We start from the raw sequence: 26,808 nt of genomic DNA, 5'->3' as shown, positions 1-26,808 counted from the left end.
GATAGTCCCTCAGATTATCCCTAAGTTCTTTGTTACTGCACCTAACTTGTACTATAATGAAACATCTCGCACTTGGAAACGATTTCTTGCATCAGTATTGGACTTATGATGAAATTTGAGTTCCTTGATACCACCAACTTGTACTGGGACACTCAAACATGTCACAGTTCAAAATAATTACACGGGCTGAGATTTAGATGTCTAGTGTAATGTGAATACAGGTACTGTTATTGTCTGTACAGGTACAAGCATAAGGAAACCTATCCTGAGTTCCAGAGCCACTGTATGGAGGAATCAAGGCTAACACTTGTTAGGTCACTGTAAGAGGAAGGCGACAGAGCCAGGAAGTGTAGCTGGGTAGAGCAAGAAGAGAAAATTAGAGGAGAAACTCTGCATGTAAACAGATGCACTAACAGACTGGAGACATTGAATGGATGACGACAATAATGATTACTGACTATCTGTTAAAGGAGAAGATACAACTACTACTACTACTACTACTACTACTACTACTACTACTACTACTACTACTACCACCACCGACATGCACGCCAACTTTGGGTATTTAATGGGGACCTGGGCGTGATTAGCATGAGCAAAGATATGTGAAAGGAGGAACAAATTTTATTGTAAACAATCCTATATATTAACAATCATCAGAAACAATCAGAGAAAACAGAAAAATAATACAGCTTCTAGGTCAAATACATATTTGAATGAGTCTTATGTACAGAGATTTCAATTATATTCACAAGTATACAGAAAAATAAAACTTGATCCATAAATATTTTGAATGAATATCTTATATACGAAGCTATCAAAAAGAAACACCACATTCTTCTTCTTCTCCTTCTTGTTCTCCTCCTTCTTTTATGACCACATAGGATCACTTTAGTCAGTCCGTTGTTCAGGTCCCTTTGAAGGGATTGTTCGGGCTTCGCGGTCCTCCCAGTACTTCTTCAGACACTCCGATCTTCGTGCCCTTTCCTCAGTCAGAAGTATGCGTCTTGATGGTTTGTTTCATGTAAGGGTAAAGTGGAGGTTTGTATTCCTGAGTTTTGTATTCAATTTTATCTTATTTGTGGTGTCTTCTGTTGTAAGGCATATTTCCTTCAGATCCTCTCTTACTTCTCTGAAGCATTTACACCATTATAAGTTAAAAACTTCATTTTCCCGTATTGAACTGAGATTCACAATTGAAATGTCAAAGAGGTTCAACCTTTTCAATACAAAACGTGTTGTATAAGAAGTTCACAACATAATATTTATTGAATAATAAGGACCGGTTTCGACGCTCACTGCGTCATCATCAGCTAACAAAGATCAACAAATAGGCAAAGTACATGCCTCATTCATAGAACGCATCATTAACAAATGTAAACATAGACTGAAGTCAACATTAACCAAAGAAAGACATAACCCTGCCCTATTCGCCACCTTCACCTTTAATGAAAATATACACAGTGTAACGAATATTTTCAAGAAACATAATATTAAAATTTCTTACAGAACCAGCAATAGAAACATAGATATAGTTCACAATTCCAAATCAGTTAACAGGTCTGACACTTATGCAATGTCAGGTGTTTACCGTTTTCAATGCAATAACTGTCTTTCCTCATATGTCGGACAGACCGGGCGCAGCTTCAAAGTTAGATACTTAGAACACGTTAATGCCATCAGATATAATAGATTTTCCGCAATAGGCCAACATATACATGACTTAAAGCATAATTTTACCACCATAGAACAAGACCTAGAAATTCTCAAAAACATAAATAAAGGCCCTTTACTCGACGTTACGGAGAACTGTTTTATTCACCTAGACCAATTTTTTAACCCTAACTTAAATCTTAACGAAATCTCAGAAAAATCCAGCATTCTTTTCGACTACCTAATAGAAGTCTTTAGAGGTATAAAAACCACGAGAGAAAAATCGATCTTTCACGCTCTCCACAGTACTCTTTTACGTCCCACACCACTGCCACTCCGCCCTCCTGACCCACCTTAAACTCCGCCTCCCTACCCCTCTCCTCTCCACTTCCCCTCCCCACCCCTTTCACTCTAACTTCGCTACTCAGTCACACCTTCTCACTAGTCCAGAACTCTTCTTACACCACACACTCAGCACGCCAAACAAGGTGAGTCTCATATTCTATCACCCTTGACCGAACTCGATTTAGACTTCCATTTCACTAACTTAGTTTTTCTTTCCTCTCTTAAAGATTCACTACCCTGTTGAGCTGAGACTAATTTGAAGAGCAACCTTATTCAATCGCCCAACATCAGGTGTCCCGGCCTCGACAAAAAAATTTTTATTGGTTTGACTATATAACATCGGACCTGGACTTATGTGCCTGAAGTGAACAACAGAAGAGTGGACAATTTTACCATTATATTACTTTTACCACATAGTTTTATCACCATATTCAGACTCTCATGCTCATAGCATCAGTTCAATTTTATGCATAATTTTTACCCATCAAACCACTATGTTTTATGTGTCACATCACATTATCATATTTTACTCAAGTTTCTCCTAGCTTTTATGACAAAGCAGTTTACCATTTGTATTCAGCCATACAAGAGTTATTAATGTAAATCATTCATGACATGTACTTTGCCTATTTGTTGATCTTTGTTAGCCGATGATGACGCAGTGAGCGTCGAAACCGGTCCTTATTATTCAATAAATATTATGTTGTGAACTTCTTATACAACACGTTTTGTATTGAAAAGGTTGAACCTCTTTGACATTTCAATTGTGCATTTACACCATGTCGTGGTATTTTTTGAGACAATATTGTGTTGTACTAGTTGTTTCACAAGTCTCGAATCCTGCATCCGCCAAAGAATCCCAGTCTCCTCTTACACATTACTGTGTATTGTTAATTTTATGACACGAATTGTTTAAAGCTCTACCACCAGAAGTACCGCCTGGACAGTCTCCATTGGGAAATGTAGTTCTTCTCTGAAGGAATGCCCGCTTCCTAATCACATTTCTTGATATAAAATCATATACCACCTTCTCCAGCTGTAACACCTTACCAGCCTCCATGTACGCTCAAATGCAGAGGGCTCACCAAATACAACCTCTACTGTCTCGTAGTTGTACAGAAAAAAGCCTTGAGCTTTTTAGGGTATAAGAAAAGTCTCTCAGATGTCACAGTGGCTTGTTTTTGAGAGGGAAATTAAGAGAAAAGTGGATGTCGGCCACATCTAGGCATGATCCTAAACTTGGTCGTTACTGGAATCCACCAACACAGCTCACTAATCTTTGACCTTTGGGACAGATATAGTTTTCATATTTTTAAAATTGTACATGAGTATTAAAGTAATAAATTTACCACAAATTATGTAAGCAACTATTTTACTGTGCAGCCAAAACAGTGGTATTTCAATGTATATGGAGCGACTCTTAAGTCCTTCTAGTACTGTTAATGGATTATGTCACTCATTAAATTAATTGCAAATAGAAATGGACAGCTTGTTGCGGTACTTACTTTGAAGATGACTACTAAAGGATTTTTTTTTTCTCCTCTCTAAATTCTGAAACAAGGAGGAAGATGCATTTTATTAGTGAGGCCTTATGACACATTGCAGTAGACATCAGGAAAAGTTCTCAATGAGGGTCATGATTGAGTAATTAGTGGAGAAAAAGCAAGTGTTCAGATTCTTTGAAAAATGGAAGTATCGGGAGGGAACCCTGTGAAAACAAAAATATGGTAGGTGTTGCAAATGTAACACCTTCAGGATTGGAAGAGAACAAGAGGTGACCAAGGGGAAGCTCTGAAGTATTATCACATTTGGCTACCACTTACGAAAAGTAACAATAGATAGATAAAGTAATATCACTTAAAATAGCTTATATTTTTTCATTAATTAAGAAGTATATACCAAAATATTTACTAAAAGACTTGTCCAGTTTGCCCTGCTTTTCTGCTGGAGTGATTAGCTTCATTCTTTCCTAAATTGCTCCTTAATTACCACGGGGTGAATCATCAGGCAATGAAAGCTCTCTTGAGTTCAGTTAACCTCACGTAATCCTAAAATCTAATCACTAAATGACCACTCCAATAATTGCTGGCGAAGGCTTACCCTTAGCTTGCAATACATTATGTATAGCGGGTTGATCATATTTAAGGAGTAATATGTTTACATAAAGTTTAAAAATGAGAGGTGACTATAGGCAAACCTGCACTTTCAACCAAACTTGGTACACGCATGATTTAATACTATCTGGATAGAAATACTTCGGTGAGGTGGGACACATCAATCAGCCCATGGGATGCAGAGGGGAGGGAGCGACATGTACAAATAATTTTTAAAAAAACCTATGTTACTCTTGAATCCACTCTTTTTTTGTGGTCTCGGTGATGAATAGTGATTCTCCGGATGAGATTTAAATCAAAATACAGCCACAGTCGGCATGGGAGAATGAGGTGTGGTGGAAAATAAAATATCCAAGATGTCCAAGATTATGTATATGGATCTGCATGTTTCAGCATGGCTCTAAACCAAACTTGGTACACATAATTATGTCGTACCATCTGGTGAATAATACTGTTTGGGTAAGACACCCCTAGCACCACTCCAGTTGTGTCTTGGGTGTTAGCGACATGTAAAAAATCTTCGAGAACAACAGATATTAGTGTCAAAATCTTTACTTTTGGGAAGGCTGATTTTTTGAAGAGTGACATATTTTTATTATTTATTTGAAAGGATCATCTACTTCCTAGATAATATGGGCTGCAACAAAAATTTCCACTTAGCAGCTTGAAACTTATTAGTAATGATCTACCATCTCTTGCAGGGAAAGGTTAGGAAATCAAAGAGTATGTAGCATGGAAGAGTCTACCGCTATGATAATTAGAAGTATGAACTCTCTGGCCTGGCATGCAGTAAACAAACATGGCTGTTGACAATGACATTACTTAAGATGATATTCACATAACAGAATATTATGACAGTACTGAAGGTTCTGCTAAGTACAGCATGTATTGCAGGTTAAGGTAGGCCTTCACCTGCAGTTAATGAAGTGATCATTAAATATTTTTTTTATGATTACGTAAAGTTGGCTGAACTTGGAGACCTAACAATGTCTCATGATCCACTGGCAGGTAATTCCTGGTAGAATACAACAAAAATGAAGCCAATCAGTACAGTGGAAAGGAGAGATGGATTCGCCAAAGCTGTTTTTAGTAAACTCTTAATATAATCAGCAATAAGTCTAAAAACTACAAAATTGTTTGTGAAATACCAATCAACACCATAATAAAAAATCTACAAAAATTAAGCTTTACTCTTAATGATAAAATTGAACATACCAGAAATGAACCGGGGCAACACACTGAACAATTTCATATCGACACAATATCTGACTGATGTATAACAAACGCTGCAAAGTAGCATGGGTCCACTAGTTACGATTAAAGCAATTAAAAAGTAATCACAGAAAATTATCTTGTGCTTATTTTACGAAATTTTGCCACTCCACTTTGAACCCTGCCATATTCTGCTTTCCCCATTTTCAGACCAGGTATATGATCCTTAATTTAGGCCACGACTGCTTCCTTAACTACCGCCCTGGTGGGCTATTTGTACTGATTTGATTCCTGGCCACGTTAAGGATATCAGGACTGGTTTAGGCGTAAACCACATGTCACCTTGTTTTCTACAGGTCTTCCGGCAGGGCAGCATCCAATTGATAGGAGAAGGACTATACCGGCTGTAGTGCAATGGGGTTTCAATAATTTTGTTCTGCTTTCCTTTTACATCCCTGCATTGTTGAAAATCTCCCTTGTATTCCTGAAGCTTTAAATAATAGCAAGGTATCTTCCTTCTCCTGAAGCTCTGTGAAGTGAGATCATCATACCATAAAGGCTAGTTACATCAGATAATCTTACACATGTTCATTCCATTATCAACACTTGAAAATTCAACAGATTTAGGCTCAAATTCATTAACAGAGCTAATGATGTTAATCGGTATCACTATTCCAGAGCAAAAACTCTGGTTGCATAATCATTAACTACTAAGTGTACTGCAAGGCTAAACACTGAATACCTTTGTCCAATTTCATTATGGCACTGGTACTATAAATATGATAGTCCCTCAGATTATCCCTAAGTTCTTTGTTACTGTACCTAACTTGTACCATAATGAAACATCTCGTATTCGGAAATCATTTCTCGCATCAGTATTAGACTTACGATGAAATTTGAGCTCCTTGATACTACCAACTTGTACTGTGGTACTCAAACATGTCACAGTTCGAAATAATTACACGGGCTGAGATTTAGATGTCTAGTGCAATGTGAAAACAGGTACCGTTTTGTGTCTGTACAGTGCAAGTATAAGGAAACTTATCTTGACTTCCAAAGCCACTGTATGAAGGATTCAGGGCTAAAACTTGTTAGGTCACTGTAAGAGGAAGACGACAGACCCAGCAAGTGTAGCTGGCCAGAGCAAGAAGAGAAAATAAGAGGAGGAAATTTGTGTGGAAACGGACGCACTAGCAGACTGGAGGCATTAAATGGATGATGACGATAATGATTGCTGACATTCTGTTAAAAGAGAAGATACTACCTAACTCCAGGCCCACTGACTTTAGGTATTATTGGGGTCAGGTGGGCATGACTAACATGAAAACAGGCAAGTTGAATGAGAAACAAATATTAATGTAAACATTCCTATATAATAACAATTATCACAAACAATAAATACTGTAACAACAGGATAATAGAGCTTTAAGTCCCATGTATGGAGATTTCAAATATATTCAAATGTAAACAGAAAAATAAAACTTGGTTCATAAATATTATGTACAAATCTATTAAGAAGAAACACTAGTAAAAAAGTTCCGAACTTGCTACATAAATACATTTTCTGAATAAATGTCCTATAACTGTATATTGTTAATTTTATAAAATAACATGTAAGCAGCTTTGCCACCAGATGTGCCACCTGGACAGTCTCCATTGGGAAATGTAGATTCGTGAAGGAATGCCTGTTTCCTAATCTCTTTTGTTGATTTAAAATATTCTACCACCTTCTCCAGATGTAACGCCTTACCAGCCTCATTGTGTAGGCTCGCATGCAGAAGGCTCGATGAAAGTAACCTCTACTGTCCTGTAGTTGTAGGGAAACAAGCCGTTAGTGTTTTAGTGCCTGTGAAAAACCTCTCAGCTCATGAAGTTGTCCCGGGAAGGTCATCATTATTTTTAAAAACTGAATAATTCTGAGACCAAATCAATAATAATGGTGTACAGCCTCCGGAGAGGCCTGGTGCCAGTCTTTTTTATTAGATGGCCTAGGCAACTGAACATAATTTCAACAAAGTATGAAGACGACACACACACACACACACAGAGTCTGAGCCAGATGAATTAACAGCAACTCGATTTTCACAAATGCTTCATCAAGTTGTTCGAACTTTTTCACCCATACATGCTTTCTTAAAATTCAGTCAACTCCATTTCTAAACTGTCAATATCGAACCACTCATAAAAGAGACTCATTTGTGCAATATGAGGTTTTGAAGTAAAGTGCGACAGTTTCTTCAAATCTCGAAATTGGGAAAATATCTTGGCAACTATTTGTTGCACAAATTTCACAGCAATAAACAGTTACTCACTAAGAATAATTACGCGATAGTGACAACCACACACAACCCCAACTTCACTAATTCACTGATGTGGGTAAGTGAATGGCTCATCGGCCGCATGTGACATTTATTTCACTTAACTTCTGGACCAATCAGGGTTTTAGTGTTGCTATAAAGCACGTTCTTATGGAACTAGAATTTAAATTTTAGGGCATTTATTTCTTAAACCTGAAACACTATGACTATACGATGCACGAGATATGTACAGTATAGTCTATAGTATAGTACATACTAATATTAATATATGCATGTTGTGTGCCACCGAAATCGTGTTCGCGTGTCAGCTAATGACACGCGTGGCATAGGTTCGCCATCCCTGCTCTAGACCAAAGGACAGAATGCTAACTATTTAGCTAATGAGACAGACATCCTTAAGATGAACTTTTTACGAAATTATTGGTAATGTCCTTTAAGTTATCCATTATTTTTCCTTCAATCAGCAGTGACAGATGAAATATTCCTCTGTGAAGGAAAAGACTATTAGAGTCTACATCATATTCATGGAGTCGTAAAATTTTGTCTTCTGTTTCAGGTGCAGATTCATAATGGTTTGCAGAGCTACAGAACCTCCAGAATTAAAGATATTATATTTAGGAATGCGATGAGCAATCCCATTCTTCATGGAAAATTCTAAGTTCCCATGGAGGGAATTAGACATTTTTCACCAATAGAGCTTGTCAGCTTCTTATAAGTTCACCTGGATACATCCCAGCGTCAGTTGGTCTGGTCTGACACATCCCACTCTGATGAGTCTAGTGTCAGATCTACGACAAAACGCTGGTTAATAGAGCAAACACTTGTAAAGCCTTAAATCTGGCCCATTCTTCCTATTGTGCATTGTTATTGAGCCAAACATCCATACCCATTCATTTACTGGTGTTTTGGCAAAACTGCTTGGGTCTAAACGACAGCAGAGTAGCGTGTCTCAATCCTCCCATACTGCCTGCATGATAGCCACTACTTAGCACAGAAAGGCGTGAATACCAATATTTGTTGAAGTTGCCGTAAACGTGTTGTCATAGATTCACAATCTTTGCAGTCAGTGTCGGTGTTGCCTTCTGTTATTGATGCATGTATGTGTATGGTAAGCTTAGTTATTTCGTATGAGTAAACATGCCTGTTCATTCTCGTTTGTCAAGTGGTATTTTGTATAGAACTGTGAAATGAATTAATATTGTTATTGTTATAGATATATTTGAAGTTCTTGTAAAGTTTACTTTTCTCTTCTGATTATGCAAGTTATATTTCTTTGTGACTAACTTAAGTCAATCACCTCGTCCACATAGTGGGAGGTGGGCAAATGCATGAAGTAGGCGATTACACGTAGGGGTGACGTACAGCGTAGATTCTGTCTACCTCAGGACCACTATGGCAGTTGAGAAGGCCCTTCAAGGAACCCTGAAAAGTGACAGCTAAGAGAGCACTGATGAATTCTTCAACGGCAGGTGCGGCACAGAAGAAGACATTTGGAAGGGCAAGTCTGCCTGATGAGGCAACCCTCTTCCTGTGGGGTTACAGAAATAGGGGGTAAGCACTGCCTTGTGGTGAAGAGGGATCTTCAACGGCTACGTGAGGTAACCCCTACAGAAAACGGCAGGTTTGGAGGCTCAGGTAGCAGCCCAACCTCCAAGCTCGGGTGCTGTGGGCTAATAACTTGCACATCTTAAACCCACTTATTAAAAGAAACTGAAGTCAAATGAAACCCAAAGGATACCACGATGATGAACTTTAGATAAAAACAGAAAATGAGAATCAATTGTTGGAATGTTAGAACTTTGACAGAGGAAGGTAAACTAAAACAGGTTGAGAAAGAGATGCAAATTATGGCTTGGATTTTTTTGGAGAGATAATGATGCAAAATGGGAACTATTATGGACAGACCGGGGATGATGCTAAATGGAGAAATGGAATGGGTATATTGCTAAGTAGGACACCCAAAAACAGATTAATTGGATGGAGTCCCATCCCAGACACAAAGATGACAGCTAGATTTCGAGGTAAAATCAAAATGTAACAATAGTAGTTTGTTATGCACCAATAGAATTATCTGATGTGGGAAACATGTTTTAGATGAAATGAATGATAATGGAGAGAGAATGGCATATTTGTGTGCCACACAGGAAATGGTGATTGGAGGGATCATCTTTCCTCACAAAACGTGTCATAATATTACATGGGTATCACCAGATCACAAAATAGAAGATGAGATCAACCATGTAGCTTTTAGTAAGAAGTTTAGAAGATCATTGACAGATGTGAGGAACAGAAAAGGAGCTGATGTTGGTAGTGAACATCATCTAGTAGTAGCTGAGTTTAAATTACAAATAAAGGCTGCATCGAAGAAGTTTACAGCTAGAAAAAAGAGGTTCAACATACGAAGGTTAAACAATGAAAAGAGGAGGAAGGAATTTAGCAGGAGTTGAAAAATTGATTTGAAGTCCTTTGAAATCTTGCAGAAGATTTGAATGTGGAAAAAACTTGGGCTTATATACAAATGTATGAAAAAGTAATTGGTTATAGGAGCTCTCAACAGAAAGGCTGGATGTCTGAGGAAACATGGGATAAATTTAAAAATGGAAAGCGGAAAAAGCTATATTGAATCCATACAGAACAAGACAGCACAAGTCAGAAGACCAAAGGAAATACTATGAAGTTAACAAAATGCTTAAAAGGAGTGTGAGAAATGATAAAAGAAGATGGATTGACCAGCAGGCACAAATTGCAGAGCAAGCTGAGAAAAAGGATGATATGAAACAAATCTATAATATTACAAGGAAGTAGTCAAGGGGAGGTTATAGAAAGAGTAAACGACTAAGGGATAAACAAAGAAATATGTTGTTATCACAAGAAGAACAATTAAAAAGATGGCACGAGTATTTTCCAGAAATTTTAAACAAAGATTACGGAAATGAGCAGGAATTGCAAGAAGAAACAAATGTAGGCTTAGATAGTGAAGACTCAAGAATGAAGTTAGACCCCGCAACAGGCAGTGTATAATGAATAATGTTGTGGAGCAGCATGGGTCCACTAGTAAGTAATTCTGGATTGTCTTTCTAAAAAGTATTCCCAGAAATTTGTCTTGGGCTGATTTTCTGAAATTTGGTTAAACCAATTCAATCCATGCCATGCTGGTTTTCCCATTTTCATACCAGCCAGATGCCCCCTAATTCAGACCATGGTTGCTTCCTTTCCAGCTAATCTCACAGTCTGGCGGTAGTGATTTGATTCCTGGGTACATGAAAGGACTCAGGGATGGTTAGAGGTCCACCAAATATGCTTTTGTAATACACAGATCTCCTGGCTATGTAGTGTCCACTTGGTAGGCCAAGTCAATTATGGCTGTAGTGCAAAGTGTTTTGACCTGCTTTTGTTCTGCTTTAAAGTCCTAGCCCTTTTCAATACGTGCATTGTTTTTCTGTGGCATTAAATAATAGCAAGGCCTCTCCTTTCTCCCGTTGCTATGTCGAGTGAGATCCTCACACTGACAGTAATAAAATAAAGCTAGTTAAACTAGTTAATCTTACAGATGGTCATTTCATCATCATCAGCAGAAAATCAAACAGAATTTAGCTCAATTCATTAATAGAACAAATGCTGTTAAACGGCATCATCGCTTCAGAGAAATCTCTGGAGGCATGTTCATAATATACCCAGAGTAGCGTAAGGCTAAACACTGAAGATCTTTGTCCAATTTAATTACAGCACTGGTACTAGAAATATGATAGTCCCTCAGGCCATCCCTAAGTTCTTCATTACGGTACCTAACTCGTACTACGAGGGCCATCCGGAAAGTAGTACCCGTTAGGACCGCATTATGCGCTGATGACTCGGGTAGCTGTTGGGCAAGGTCAGACCGTGCCAGTGGTTTGTCTGCCTGCTCTGTGCGAGATTGCGTGATGTTAGCATTGCCTGTGTTGTGTCTGCGATCATTTAAAATGTTTAAAAACATTGTGAATCCCGCCAGTTGTGAAGTGAGGGCCGTGATTAAATTTCTTATTGCACTAAACTTCGACCTTGTGATATTCATCGCCAATTAACCGAGGTGTATGGAGACAATGTCATGGACAAGTTGTTTGTTCAGCGCTGGTGTCGCAACTTCAACCTGGGGAGGGGGAATACACACGACGACGAGCATTCACGGAGACCATCTGAGGAACAATCGTCACATCATAAATGATGAACTCTGTGGACATTTTCCCAATGTGTCTCAAACAATTGTTCATGATACTGTCAAAGAACATCAGCATTATTCAAAAATGTGCAAGGTGGGTCCATCGCACGCTTACATGGGAGCACAAAACCAAGCGATTGGCTGCAGCACTGAAGTTTCTGAGACGTTATTCCGATGAAGGAGACTCTTTCCTGACGCGCATCATTACTGGGGATGAAACATGGGTTTGTTATGCCTCACCTGAGAGTAACGGACATTCAATGGAGTGGAATCACGCTCATTCACCACCCAAACCAAAAAAATTCAAGGCAGTTCTGTCCACCAGGAAACTCAAGGCAACCGTTTTCTGGGATCCCCGAAATGTACTGCTCATTGATTTTATGGCCCATGGAGACACAATTAATGCTAATGCGTATTGTGAAACATTACAGAAATTAGGGCGGGCAATACAAAATTGATAGCGAGGTCTATTGTCTATAGGCGTCATTCTCCTTCATGACAATGCCAGGCCTCATGCAGCTGCGATAACACAACAACTTTTGCAGCAATTCAAGTGGGAAACCTTCGACCATCCCCCATATAGCCCGGACTTGGCCCCTTTGGATTTTCACCTCTTTACGAACCTTGAAGTCTTTCTGGCGGGAAGAATATTTGACAGCGATGAAGAACTTAAATGAGCCGTGACTACGTATCTCAATACACTGACGGCAGAGGACTATGACGGTAGAATACAAAAACTCGTCCTACATTTTACAAATGCCTAAATTTGCTTGGCGATTATGTGGAGAAGTAGTGTAAAGTATGCTCTTAGTATTTACTCCTGTATCTTTATTGCTCAAACAGCTACCACTTTCCGGATGGCCTTCGTATAATGAAACGTCTCGTACTAGAAACAATTACACGCATCAGTGTTCGCACTTATGAAGAAATTCAACTCCCTTGATTCTGCCAACCAATAATCATATCACAATTCAAAAAATTATATGTGCCAAGATTTAGACGTCTACTGTAATGTGAATACAGGTACTGTTTGTGTGTGTTCAGCTCCAGACATAACGAAAAACCAGTCTTGAATTCCATAGTCACTGTAAGAGGAAGGTGACAGAGCCAGGAAGTGCAGCTGGGTAAAGCAAGAAGAGAATATTAGAGGAGAAACTCTGCATGTAAATGGACGCACTAACAGACTGCGGGCATTGAATGGATGATGACGATAATGATTACTGACTATCTGTTAAAGGAGAATATACAACGAGTACTACTACTACTACTACTACTACTACTACTACTACTACTACTACTACTACTACTACTACTACTACTACTACTAGGCATGCCATCTTTGGGTATCTAATGGCGACTTGGGCGTGATTTGCATGAGCAAAGGCATGTGAATTGAGGAACAAATTTTATTGTAATCATTCCTATATATTAACAATCATCAGAAACAATCAGAGAAAACAGAACAATAATACAGCTTGTAGATCAAATAAATTTTTGAATGAGTCTTATGAAGGGAGATTTCAATTATATTCACAAGTATACAGAAAAATAAAACTTGATTCATAAATATAATCATTTAGACTTTCACAGCCCGTGTAACTATTCAGGAGTTATATTCCTGGGCTTATGCCATGTAAATAATTGTAAACACACTCAATGATTTGAAAGGAACCTTGCCTTTCTTCATCAGGAGGCAAAAGAGAAAAGAAATGATGTATTAATGGTTGCTAGGAGAAAGTAACAAGGAAGCTTGAATTGCTGCCCAAATATGTAAAAGGGACGCCATTTTTTTTTTTTTTTTTTTTTTTTTTTTTTTTTTGCTAGGGGCTTTACGTCGCACCGACACAGATAGGTCTTATGGCGACGATGGGATGGGAAAGGGCTAGGAGTTGGAAGGAAGCGGCCATGGCCTTAATTAAGGTACAGCCCCAGCATTTGCCTGGTGTGAAAATGGGAAACCACGGAAAATCATCTTCAGGGCTGCCGATAGTGGGATTCGAACCTACTATCTCCCGGATGCAAGCTCACAGCCGCGCGCCTCTACGCGCACGGCCAACACGCCCGGTGGACGCCATTTTAGCCCCATGCTAGAGACAATGAGTGGCAACAGCAAAGCATTACCCTCGAATGTTTCTGATAATAGGTAGTGCTTCGCTGTTTTACTATGCAGCCAAAACAGTCGTATTTCAATATGGAGCAACTCATAAGTCCTTCTAGTACTGTCAATAGATTATGTCACTAATTAAATTCATTACAAATAGAAATGAACAGGTTGTTGTGGTACTTACTTTGAAATTCACTTAAATTTTTTTTTTCTCCCCCTCTCGAACTTCTGAAACAAGGAGAAAGATGCATTTGTTAGTGAGGCCCTAAGACACATTAAAGTAATAAATTCTCCATAAATAATATAAGCATCTCTTTTACTGTTGCCACCAAAACAATGGTATTTGAATGTATTTGGACCAACTCGTGAGTCCTTCTAGTACTGTCCATGGATTATGTCACTCATTAAATTAATTGCAAATAGAAACGGACAGCTTGTTGGGGTATTTACTTTGAAGATAACTACTAAAGGTTTTTTCTTTTTTTTCCCCCACTCTAAATTCTAAAACAAGGAGGAAGATGCATTTGTTAGTGAGGCCTTATGACACATTGCAGTAGACATCAGGAAAAATTCTCAATGAGGGTCAGTATTGAGTAATTAGAGGAAAATAAGCAAATGTTCAGATTCTTTGAAAAATGGAAGTATCGGGAGGGAAGCAAAAGGACAATGAGGGCCGTGAAAACAAAAATATGGTAGGTGTTGCAAACGTACCGCCCTCAGGGTCGGAAGAGAACAAGAGGTGACCACGAGGAAGCTCTGAAGTATTATCATATTTGGCCACCACTTACAAAAAGCAACGACAGATAGATAAAGTAATATCACTTAAAATAGCTTATATTTTTTCATTAATTAAGAAGTATATATCGAAACATTTACTAAAAGATTTGACCAGTTTGCCCGGCTTTTCTACTGGAGTGATTAGCTTCATTCTTTCCTAAATCGCTCCTTAATTACCATGGGGTGAATCATCAGGCAATGATAGCTCTCTTGAGTTCAGTTAACCTCCAGTAATCCAAAAATCTGATTACTAAATGACCACTCCAATAATTGCTGGCGAAGGCTTACCCTTAGCTTGCAATGTATTAGGTACTTAGCGGGTTGATCGTATTTAAGGAGTAATATGTTTACATAAAGTTTTAAAATGAGAGGTGACTATAGGCAAACCTGCACTTTCAAGCAAACTTGGTACACATATGATTTAATACTATCTGGATAGAAATACTTCGGTGGGGTGGGACACATCTATCACTCCATGGGATGCAGAGGGGAGGGAGCAACATGTACAAATAATAAAAGAACAACTCATGCTAGCGTTGAATCCACACTTCTTTTGTGGTCACGGGGATGAATAGTGATTCTCCGGATGAGATTTAAGTCAAAAACCAGCCACAATCGGCATGGGAGAATGAGCTGTGGTGGAAAATAAAATATCCAAGATGTCCAAGATTATGTATATGCGTCTGCATATTTCAGCATGGCTCTTAACCAAACTTGGTACACATACTTACGACGTACCATCTGGAGAAAAGTACTGTTGGGGTATGACACTCCTAGCACCACTGCTGTTGTGGGATGGGTGTTAGTGACATGAAAAGTATCCTAGAGAACAACAGATATTAGTGTCAAAATCTTTACTTTTGGGATGGCTGAATTTAAGAGTGGCATATTTTTATTACTTGTTTGGAAGGATCATCTACTTCCTAGATAATATGGGCTGCAACAAAAAGGTCCATGCAAAAAAAAAAAAAATGGTCTAAAAAATTTTTTAATATAAACTAGAGTACCCGTGCTGCTCTATAGCAGTCATTATAAACATGTCAGATAACTCGTTTTCATATGCCTGTAATAGTTATCTTGTTTTTCCTGCCTTTTTCAATGGTTTTATGCACATATGTAATATGAAGTGCCTTATGGTATGCTGCAGTTCGTAGTCAGAATTTGACCATTCTGATGTCATCATGCCATCTCTTTGGTAAAAATCTGTCCATATATCATCATTTTTAATTTTTTATTCTGCAGTACCGGATGTAAAGCTTGGTATTCTGTAGTAGAAGGCAACGGTACTTTTAACTGATGTTCTTCTATATAGAACAGTTGTCTTGAGAGGTCACAGGTTAGTCTCGAAAGACAGTTTTTTCCCACTCAGAGAACTCTTAAGATACATGGCCTTTTCTTTCTAGCGTACCTACTTCATCCTCTGGTTAGTGTTACCAAATAATATCTAAGGTATAATTATGTCATGATGGGGTCTGTTTGTACGTAGAACCTTTTCACTTAACAGCTTCAAACTTATTAGTAATACTCTACCATCTCTTGCTGGGAAAGGTTAGAAAATCAAAGAGTATGTGGCAGGGAAGAGTCTACCGCTATGATCATTAGAACTATGAACTCTCTGGCCTGGCAGGCAGTAAACAAACATGGCTACTGACAATGACATTACTTAAGATATCAGAATATTATGAAAGTACTGAAGTACAGCATGTATTGCAGGTTAAGGTAGGCCTTCACCTGCAGTTAATGCAGTGATCATTAATTTTTTTTTTTTTTTTATGATTACGCAAAGTTGGCTGAACTTGGAGACTTAACAAAGTCTCAAGATCCACCGGCAGGTAATTCCTGGTAGAATACAACAAAAATGAAGCCAATCAGTACAGTGGAAAGGAGAGATGGAATTGCCAAAGCTGTTTTTAGTAAACTCTTAATATAAAGATACCCAAAAATAAGTCTAAAAACCAAAAAAATTGTTTGTAAAATACCAATCAACACCATAATAAAAAATCTACAAAAATTAAGCTTCACTCTTAATGATAAAATTGAACTTACAAGAAATGAACCCGGGCAACACCCTGAACAATTTCATATCCGCACAATATCTGACTGATGTAAAACAAATGCTGCAAAGTAGCATGGGTCCACTAGTTACAATAAAAGCAATTAAAAAGTAATCACAGAAATTTATCTTGTGCTTATTTTACGAAATTTCGCCACTCCACTTCGAACCCTGCCATATTCTGCTTTCCCCATTTTCAGACCAGGTATATGATCCTTAATTTAGTCCACGACTGGTTCCTTCCCAACTGCCCTTGTGGTGGTGGTGGTGATTTTTGTTTTAAGAGGAAGTACAACGAGGTAATCATCCTCTCTGAACAAATAAGTGGAAAAGAAATTTAAAATATAAAACAAAATTATTTATTCAACAAAGGAATTTGGAAACGCAGTACAAAATAAAACAAAAAATAATTATAAAACTAGGCCGAAAGGATTACTAATGTATCAAAAGGGAACGTACGTTCCCTGAGTAACAGTACACTTGTAATTTACATACCCTTGATAAGTCCACTGTCGCACATAAAGCGGATGACGAGATCAGCAGTAGTCGCGTCATTGGCTAGTATGCGTTCGAGTGTTTCCTGCAGGCCGAGGCTCCGTCTTAAGCCAGAGAGTTCGGCGCACTCTGTGAGGATGTGGGCCACGGTGAATTCGGCACCACAAGAACACACTGGGGGGTCTTCCCTCTTTAGGAGATAAGAGTGCGTCGATCGTAAATGACCTATCCTCAGCCTGCACAGTACTATGGGCTCTCTCCGTGAAGGTCGGAAAGAGGACCGCCACACGGTAGTTGTCTTCTTAATTGCTCTCAGCTTGTTGGGAGTTCGGATATCTAGCCACTCCGATCCCCAGAACGCCAAGATGGTTCGACGTAGCTGAGAACAAATATCCTTAGCAGTTACATTGACGGGTCTTGGAGGTAAAAGTGCAGCTTCCTTTGCTGCTTCATCCGCAAGTTCGTTTCCCGCAATCCCAACGTGGCTTGGAAGCCACGTGAAAGTAATTCTGGTGCTAGCATCGCTTAACCTGGCTAGAAGGTCATGAATTTGCTGCACCAGTGGGTGTTGCGAGAAACAGGTTTCAATAGACTGCAGAGAGCTTAACGAATCGGTACACAACAGAAAGTGGCTTCTTTCGTCACGGAGTGCAAACTGCAGAGCCTCTAAGATGGCGTAAAGCTCTGCAGTATACACGCTACATACTTTAGGGAGCGAGATCTTCATACCCATATCATCAATGACAAAAGAGCAACCAACATTATCTCCGATTTTAGAACCATCCGTGAAGATAAGTCTCGCAGCCGGATATTGGTGAACAAAGTTCTGGAAATACCTCCGATGAACGGAGGAATCCGTGTTCACCTTGGGTCCACGGGGCAGATCTAGACGTATATCCGGTCGCGGAACCAATCACGGAGGTACCTCGCTAAGAGTTCGTTCAAGACAACCACCGATATCAATATTCAAATCATGACACAAGCTATCAAACCAAAACCCAACCGGCCGTTGGGCATTTGGCCGGTCTTGGCACCGCTGGTGGTATTGGGTGCGATAGATGCATTGATAGCTTGGATGTAGCGGCATTTCACGAATTTTGGCAGCGTACGTTAGGAGTAACTGCTGCCTCCTTATCCGTAAAGGTGGAAGTCCCGCTTCAGCGAGCAGCTGGGAATGGGGCTAGTACGGAAAGCACCCGTTGCCAGCCTTACTCCACTATGGTGAATACTGTCTAAAAGGCTCAGCGTAGATTTTGATGCTGAGCCATAAGCCGCACTTCCATAGTCAATTCGGGAGAGGACCGTCGCCGTGTAAAATCGTAGCAGCACCGCACGGTCAGCCCCCCACGAAGTGTCGCTGAGAAACTTAAGCATGTTAAGTGTCTTCATGCAGGCAACCTTTAACTGACGGATGTGGGGCTGCCACGTAAGTCTCTTATCAAAATGGAGACCCAGGAATTTGCAGGTGTCAACCACTGGTAAGACACTGTTTCGCAAGCGGAGCTCTGGTTCAGGATGCACAGGCCGACGTCGACAGAAGTGTACAACTGAGGTTTTCGCTGCTCAAAATCGAAAACCATGTTGCAGGGCCCATCTGTCGACTCGATTAATAGCTTGCTGTATCTGTCTCTCTGCAAACGCCACCCTTCCAGATCTGTAATGTAGAGCTAAGTCGTCTACATACAGCGATGGAACAACTGCGGGCCCAGCAGCTATGCCTTTGATGGCGATTGCGAACAGCGTGACACTCAGTACCGATCCCTGAGGTACTCCATTTTTCGTGAACGTAATATTGAGAAAATGCTTTCCCTACTCGGACTCAAAAGAGACGGAGGGACATGAAGTTCTCAATAAACGTTGGCAAATTTCCCCGAAATCCCCACTGGTGTAGAGTGGAGAGAATCCCATATCGCCAGGTAGTATCGTAAGCTTTTTCCAGGTCAAAAAACACGGCGACTAGGTGTTCCTTCCGGAGAAAGGCCTCCTGAATGGCGCTCTCCAGTCTGACCAGATGATCAGTGGCAGACCAATGAAAGCAAAAACCACACTGGTAGTTAGACAAGAGGCCCTCCCTTTCCATGGCCCACACAAGACGCCGGTTACCCATCCTTTCAAATAGCTTACAGAGGCCATTTGTAAGGCATATTGGCCTATAACTATCCAAAAGATTTGGATCTTTACCTGGCTTGGGAATTGGTATTATTTTCTCACGCCATTGAGACGGAAACACTCCCTCACTCCATATTCTGTTGAATAGGGTGAGAATATCCTTGAGACATCTGTCACTCAAATGCTTAAGCATTTGATTATGGATTTTGTCTGGTCCAGGAGCCGTATCCCTGCAGCACAAGTGCACTTTGCAACTCCCACTCCGTGAAGGCCACGTTGTAGGGATGCAAAGCACTAGAGGGAAAAGAGAGATGGTGGGCCTCTGCTTCGCGCTTAATTGGAAGAAATGCAGGGTCGTATCTCCTAGAGCTGGACGTATCTGCAAAATGTGACGCAATGTGGTCTTCAATGACTGAAGGAATCGTAACTATATCTCCATTAATGGAGATTCTGGGTACTGAGGGCACATTCTGTACTCCAACAATACGGCGGAGTTTTGTCCACACTTGTGATGACGGAGTATGTGCCGTGATGGATGACACATACTTTTCCCACGTAGCTTTCTTACTTTCTCGAATCAAAAAACGGGCCTTCACGTGCAGACGCTTAAATGCGATACGATTGGCCATCGTAGGATTCCGACGATAATGCTTAAAAGCCCATCGGCGATCACGTATGGCTGCTGCAATTTCGTACGTCCACCATGGGACCTGTTTCCGGCGACGAATACCGGACGTGGAAGGAATTGTTTCCTCTGCAGCAGCCAAAATTCCAGTAGTAATGGAAGAGACGTGGTCGTCAACAGACTCCAGCATATCATCAGCCATCACTGCGCGTTTTGTAAATTCTGGCCAATTTGCCCGCCGAAGTAACCAGCACTTGGGTACTTCAGACTGTCTTTGATTCAAGAGAGACAGAATTATCGGGAAGTGGTCACTATCACAGAGGTCGTCATGAACTTGCCACCGTAGCAGGGGAACTAGCGCACGGCTACACAAAGTGACATCCAGGTGTGAGAATGTGCCATGCGCGCTACTGAAATGTGTCGGTTCCCCTGTATTGAGCACACAAAGATCAAATAGGTTGATCATTCGCTCGAGCTTCCTCCCCCTAGAACAGGAAGATGGAGAACCCCATAGTGTGTTACGGGCGTTCACATCCCCCAGCATGAGGAAAGGAGGAGGCAACTGAGCGATCAAATCTTGCAGTGCATGCATATCAAGGTTATAATCCGGTGGAAAGTACACATTGCAAACCGTTGTCATTACTGGCAACGGAGTGCGAACTGCAACTGCATCTAGCTGAGTACGGAGCGGTACTGCTTCGCTGAAGATGTCGGAGCGAACTAGGGTACAAACGCCCCCAGTTGCCGCGCCATCCACAGCTACTACTCTCCCAGTAGCCATGCATCACCTCGCCACGACCCGAAACTTGTCATTGGGGGAGGATAAAACCTCTGTACTAACCTAATTATTTTTTTTAATTTAATTTTTTAATTTTTTTAAAAAAATTTTATTTCTTTATTTTTTATTTTTCTGTAATGTCTAACCTAATCTACCCGAGGCAGAGAGGGTGGCCAGACAGGAAGAGGAATGAAATTAAAGATGGTGAGAATAGAAGGGTAGAAATAGTGATGAAGAATAAAGAGCACAGACACCTCTCAAGCAACTCGGGGGACACCTTGTTAGTCTGGCCCTACACCGAGGCCTTTCCAGCATGGGTAACCCTGAGCTGGCATAGCCTTCGGGATCAACAAGCACACAAGCCCCCACACCGACTTCAAGGTCATGGTGTCCCTAGAGGGGGCGCCCTTGTGGGCTACTGGTACCGATATGATTCCTGGCCACATTAAGGATGTCAGGACTGGTTTAGGCGTCCACCAAGTGTCACCTTGTTATCTACAGGTCTTCTGGCAGGGCAGCATCCAATTGATAGGAGAAGGACAATACCAGATGTAGTGCAATGGGGTTTCAATTTTTTTTGTTCTGATTTCCTTTTACATCCCTGCGTTGTTGAAGATCTCCCTTGTATTCCTGAAGCTTTAAGTAATAGCAAGGTATCTTCCTTCTCCTGAAACTCTGTGAAGTGAGATCATCATACCGTAAAGGTTAGTTACAATAGATAATCTTACACATGTTCACTCCATTATCAACACTTGAAAATTCAACAGATTTAAGCTCAAATTCATTAACAGAGCTAATGATGTTAAACGGTATCACTATTCCAGAGCAATAACTCTGGTTGCATAATCATTAACTACTAAGTGTACTGCAAAGCTGAATTCCTTTGTCCAATTTCATTATGGCACTGGTACTATAAATATGATAGTCCTTCAGATTATCCCTAAGTTCTTTGTTACTGCGCCTAACTTGTACAATAATGAAACATCTCACACTTGGAAACAATTTCTCACATCAGTATTGGACTTATGATGAAATTTGAGTTCCTTGATACGACCAACTTGTACTGTGGCACTCAAAGATGTCACAGTTCGAAATAATTACATGGGCTGAGATTTAGATGTCTAGTGTAATGTGAATACAGGTACTGTTATTGTCTGTACAGATACAAGCATAAGGAAACCTATCTTGAGTTTCAGAGCCACTGTATGGAGGAATGAAGGATAAAACTTCATAGGTCACTGTAAGATTAAGATTACAGAGCCAGAAAGTGCGGCTGGGTAGAGCAAGAGGAGAAAATCAGAGGAGAAACTCTGCATGTAAACAGATGCACTAGCAGACTGGACGCATTGAATGGATGATGACGATAATGATTACTGACTATCTGTTAGGGGAGAAGATACTACTACAACGACTATTACGACAACTACTACTACTACTACTACTACTACTACTACTACTACTGCTGCCTGCACCACCTCCAGGCACGCCAACTTTGGGTATTTAATAGGGACCTGGGCGTGATTAGCCTGAGCAAAGGCATATGAAATGAGGAACAAATTTGATCGTAAACCAGCTGATGTACCTGTGCTTTGCTACGGAATTCTACATTGTATACAGAATTCTAGGTTAGATGGTGTACACTTTGTAAGATTGTATTATATTGCATAGCTCCTAACGTTACCCTAGAAAGGCGATGGGGAAGTCACCATACATTGTTTCTCATATGAAGACTGTGTTAGGGAATTTCATTGTAATGGTAGGCCCGCTTGCCTATCATCAGTCACAATCAAGTTGGGGAGTTTTCATTATAATGACAGACACTCACTCTTCACCTGCTTTCTTGCATCCTCAGAAAGACTGTCTTAGTGGTTTTCCCTGATGAAATGAACATAGGTCAGTACGACATCAGTACGAATGGTGAGAATAAAAGCAATAGGAAATATTTGATCAAATGAAAAACCACGCATTTTCTCACTTTTAATGAACAGTACTGCAATGCCGATCTAACAGTCCAATATTCCAGAGCTGGAATGTCCAAGCCGCAGACAGCCGTTATCCATGAACACTCTTCACCTTTTTTGGGCGGGGTTTGAATAGTGGAGAGTCCCACGGCAAATTTTTGCCCCTTTACTAATCTGTTTCCTATGAGTACCTGATGAGTTGGATAATCTAATTTCACTACACTGGTGGTGCAAAAATCTATCTAACTTTCCTCCAAGCCAGATGAGTAAACCCCTCTTCACTGCGAATTTGGAATAAAATTAATGTAGAATTTATTAAAAGTTAAGAAGAAGGCACTTTTCTTAAGAAACGCCTCTTTTCAGGGTTGAATTTTGAATTATTTAGTGAATTGTGGTGCTATAATTTGGAATAGGCCTAAATATTTTCATTCTAGACCAGGTCATACTACTATTACTAAGTGAGCCCCTGCCAATTGTGCACACTGCTCATTCAAAACAGGGCGTCATAGTAGAGATCGAATAGCTGGAATACTATGATGAACCAGTGTGTTACGCACCAGCAGTATCAGAAAATGTATGAATCAGAGGAATGGCATGCTAAAAGAAAAAAGTTTTCTAACTCCCCAGCTATTTCCCACCAATATTCAGTCCAGCTGTTATACTCGGTACACAAGAGTAATCCCATCTATCGGAGTTGAGGGCACCATAAGAGGCAAAGAACATCAAAACAAACAATGGTCAATGTAATGTTATTGTTGATGAATGTTATGCGCTTTCGATATTGTAGGCCCTCACATTTAGTTTTCTTCTGACTCTGAAATACTGCTCGTATCATAGTCGGTACGGTAAAAGTGAATAAAACAAAAACGATCAGAAATTGTATTCTCTATAACTTTTGCTAAGTAGTACTTTTCCATAGGACCAATAACATAGGTACCGGTATTTAAAAATTACAATTTAGGTGCCTACCCATAAACTACCATTTCATCCAGGGTCAGTAAAATTGTTTATAGCTTAGACTGTAGTTTCTTCTTCCCCAACTCGATATACCAATTTTCATTAAATTCTGTTCACCCATTTTCTCGTGGCTCGGCGTTGATGTGGACTTAGCAACAAAAATCGAAAATCATGAATATCTGTGTTATCATAGGGTAAAAATGTATAAGACATAAATAATTAGAAATTTAATTCTATGTATTTTATTTTATTGTACAATCTTCCTGCAACAGCTGCAGGTTGCCCAAAGACAAAGAGTACCTTAAGAGCAATATAGCAGGTTCGATCTTGGCTCAGTCCGGTGGTATTTGAAGGTGCTCAAATATGTCAGCCTGATGTCGGTAGATTTACGGGCATGTAAAGAAGTCCTGCTGGACAAAATTCCGGCACCTCGGTGTCTCCGAAAACCGAAAAGTAGTTAGTGGGACATAAAGCCAATAGCATTTTTTTTAAAAATTATTATTAAGAGCCATATATGGGAATCATATGATGTTACGTGCAGGCAATCGAGTGAGGCACGTCAAACATTTGTTTGAGGTCTGCAAGCGTGGTCCTTGAAGATCATGATGGACTTCTTGAGTATTTATCGATAGGACCACTAATAATATAAATATATGAGAATTGAATTTTAGGCCTTCCCTTAAACTACCATTTCACTCAGCGTGAATAAAATGATTTATAGGCTAGATTGTAGTGGCTCAACCTCCGACTTCACATACCGATTTTCATGAAATTCCCTTCAGCCGTTTTCTTGTGATGTATGTACATACATACATACAGACAGACAGATATAACGGAAAAGTTAAAAGTGCATTTCCTTGTTACTGTGGACTTGACCAATGCAGAAATACCATTCTTTTCAAATTCTGAGCAATGTACAGACAAAACTCTTATTTTATATATATAGACATTCCTATACATTAACAATCATCACAAACAATCAGAGAAAATAGAAAAATAATACAGCTTGTAGATCAAATACATATTTGAATGTGTCTTATGTAGAGACATTTCAATTATATTCACAAGTATACAGAAAAATAAAACTTGATCCATCAATATTTTGAATGAATATCTTATATACAAAGCTATCAAAAAGAAACACTAGTAAGAAAGTAGAACTTGCTTCATAAATATCCCATTACTGTATATTGTTCATTTTATAACATAAAATGTAAACAGCTCTACCATCAGAAGTACCGCCTGGACAGTCTCCATTGGGAAAAGTAGTTCTTCTCTGAAGGAATGCCCGCTTCCTAATCTCATTTCTTGATATAAAATCATCTACCACCTTCTCCAGCTCTAACACCTTACCAGACTCCGTGTACACTCAAATGCAGAGGGCTCACCAAATGCAATCTCTACTGTATTGTAGTTGTCAGAAACAAGCCTTGAGTTTTTTTAGGGTCTAAGAAAAGTCACTCAGATGTCACAGTGGCTCGATTTTGAGAAGGGAATTAAGATAAAAGAGGATATCGGCCACATCTAGGCAAGATCCTAAACTTGGATGCTAGTGGAATCCGAAAACACAGTCCAAGCACACCCGTTTGCTTACTAATCTTTGCCCTTTGGACAGATATGGTTTTGAAATTTTAAAAATTGTACATGAGTATTAAAGTAATAAATTTACCATAAATTATGTACACAACTATTTCACTGTGCAGCCAAAACAATGGTATTTCAATGTATTTGGAGCAACTCGTAAGTCCTAATAGTACTGTCAATGGATTATGTCACTCATTAAATTAATTACAAATAGAAATGGACAGGTTGTTGTAGTACTTACTTTGAAGTTCACTGATACTTTTTTTTTTTTTTTTTTTTCCCCTCTCGAACTTCTGAAACAAGGAGGAAGATGCATTTGTTAGTGAGGCCTTAAGACACATTAAAGTAATAAATTCACCATAAATTATGTAAGCATCTATTTTACTGTTGCCACCAAAACAATGGTATTTGAATGTATTTGGAACAACTCATAAGTCCTTCTAGTACTGTCAGTGGATTATGTCAGTCATTAAATTAATTGCAAATAGAAATGGACAGGTTGTTGTGGTACTTACTTGGAAGTTGATCGATACTTTTTATTTTCTTTCTTCCCCTCTATAAATTCTGAAACAAGGAGGAAGATACATTTTTTAGTGAGGACTTATGGCACATTGCAGTAGACATACATACATACATACATACATACATACATACATACATACATACATACATACATACATACATAGACTGTTATGCCTTTCAGTGTTCAGTCTGCAAGCCTCTGTGTATTTACTAAACGTTGCCACTATCCTCGATTTGCAACTAGTGTTGTGGCCTCATTTAGTTCTATACCTCTTATCTTTAAATCGTTAGAAACTGAGTCTAACCATCATCGTCTTGGTCCACCTCTACTTATCTTACCCTCCATAGCAGAGTCCATTATTCTCCTAGGCAACCTATCCTCCTCCATTTGCCTCACATGATCCCACCACCGAAGCCGGCTTATGCGTACAGCTTCATCCCTTGAGTTCATTCCTAAATTAGCCTTTATCTCCTCATTCCGAGTACCCTCCTGCCATTGTTCCCACCTGTTTGTACCAGCAATCATTCCTGCTACTTTCATATCTTTTACTTCTAACTTATGAATAAGATATCCTGAGTCCACCCAGCTTTCACTCCGGTAAAGCAAAGTTGGTCTGAAAACATACCGATGTAAAGATAGTTTCGTCTGGGAGCTGACTTCCTTCTTAGAGAATAATGTTGATCGCAACTGCGAGCTCACTGCATTAGCTTTTACGACACCTTGATTCAATCTCACTATACTACCATCCTGGGAGAACACACAGCCTAAATACTTGAAATTATCGACCTGTTCTAGCTTTGTATCACCAATTCTGACATTCAATTCTGTTGAATTTCATACCTACTGACATCAATTTAGTCTTGTGAGAGGCTAATTTTCATACCATACTCATTGCACCTATTTTCACGTTCCAAGATATTAGACTGCAGGCTTTCAGCACAATCTGTCAATAAGACCAAGTAGTCAGCATAGGCCAGACTGGTGGTGGTGGTGGTGATTATTGTT

General features: G+C 39.6%; 1 protein-coding gene across 2 annotated transcripts in view; it reads right to left on the bottom strand.

Annotated features, from left to right (window-relative positions):
* The window catches only part of LOC136880879 (uncharacterized), a gene marked incomplete in the record, with an annotated part of 321,955 nt that overhangs the window by 236,603 nt on the left and 58,544 nt on the right, over window positions 1-26,808 (bottom strand). For both annotated transcript variants that reach the window (XM_068229264.1, XM_068229265.1), the window contains 4 exon segments: window positions 3,504-3,549; window positions 14,126-14,169; window positions 25,522-25,573; window positions 25,796-25,844.

Source organism: Anabrus simplex, chromosome 9 (assembly GCF_040414725.1).
Source record: "Anabrus simplex isolate iqAnaSimp1 chromosome 9, ASM4041472v1, whole genome shotgun sequence".
NCBI classification, from domain to species: domain Eukaryota; kingdom Metazoa; phylum Arthropoda; class Insecta; order Orthoptera; family Tettigoniidae; genus Anabrus; species Anabrus simplex.
The sequence above is the reverse complement of the archived record's forward strand: the minus strand, read 5'-3'. Positions and strand labels throughout refer to the sequence as shown.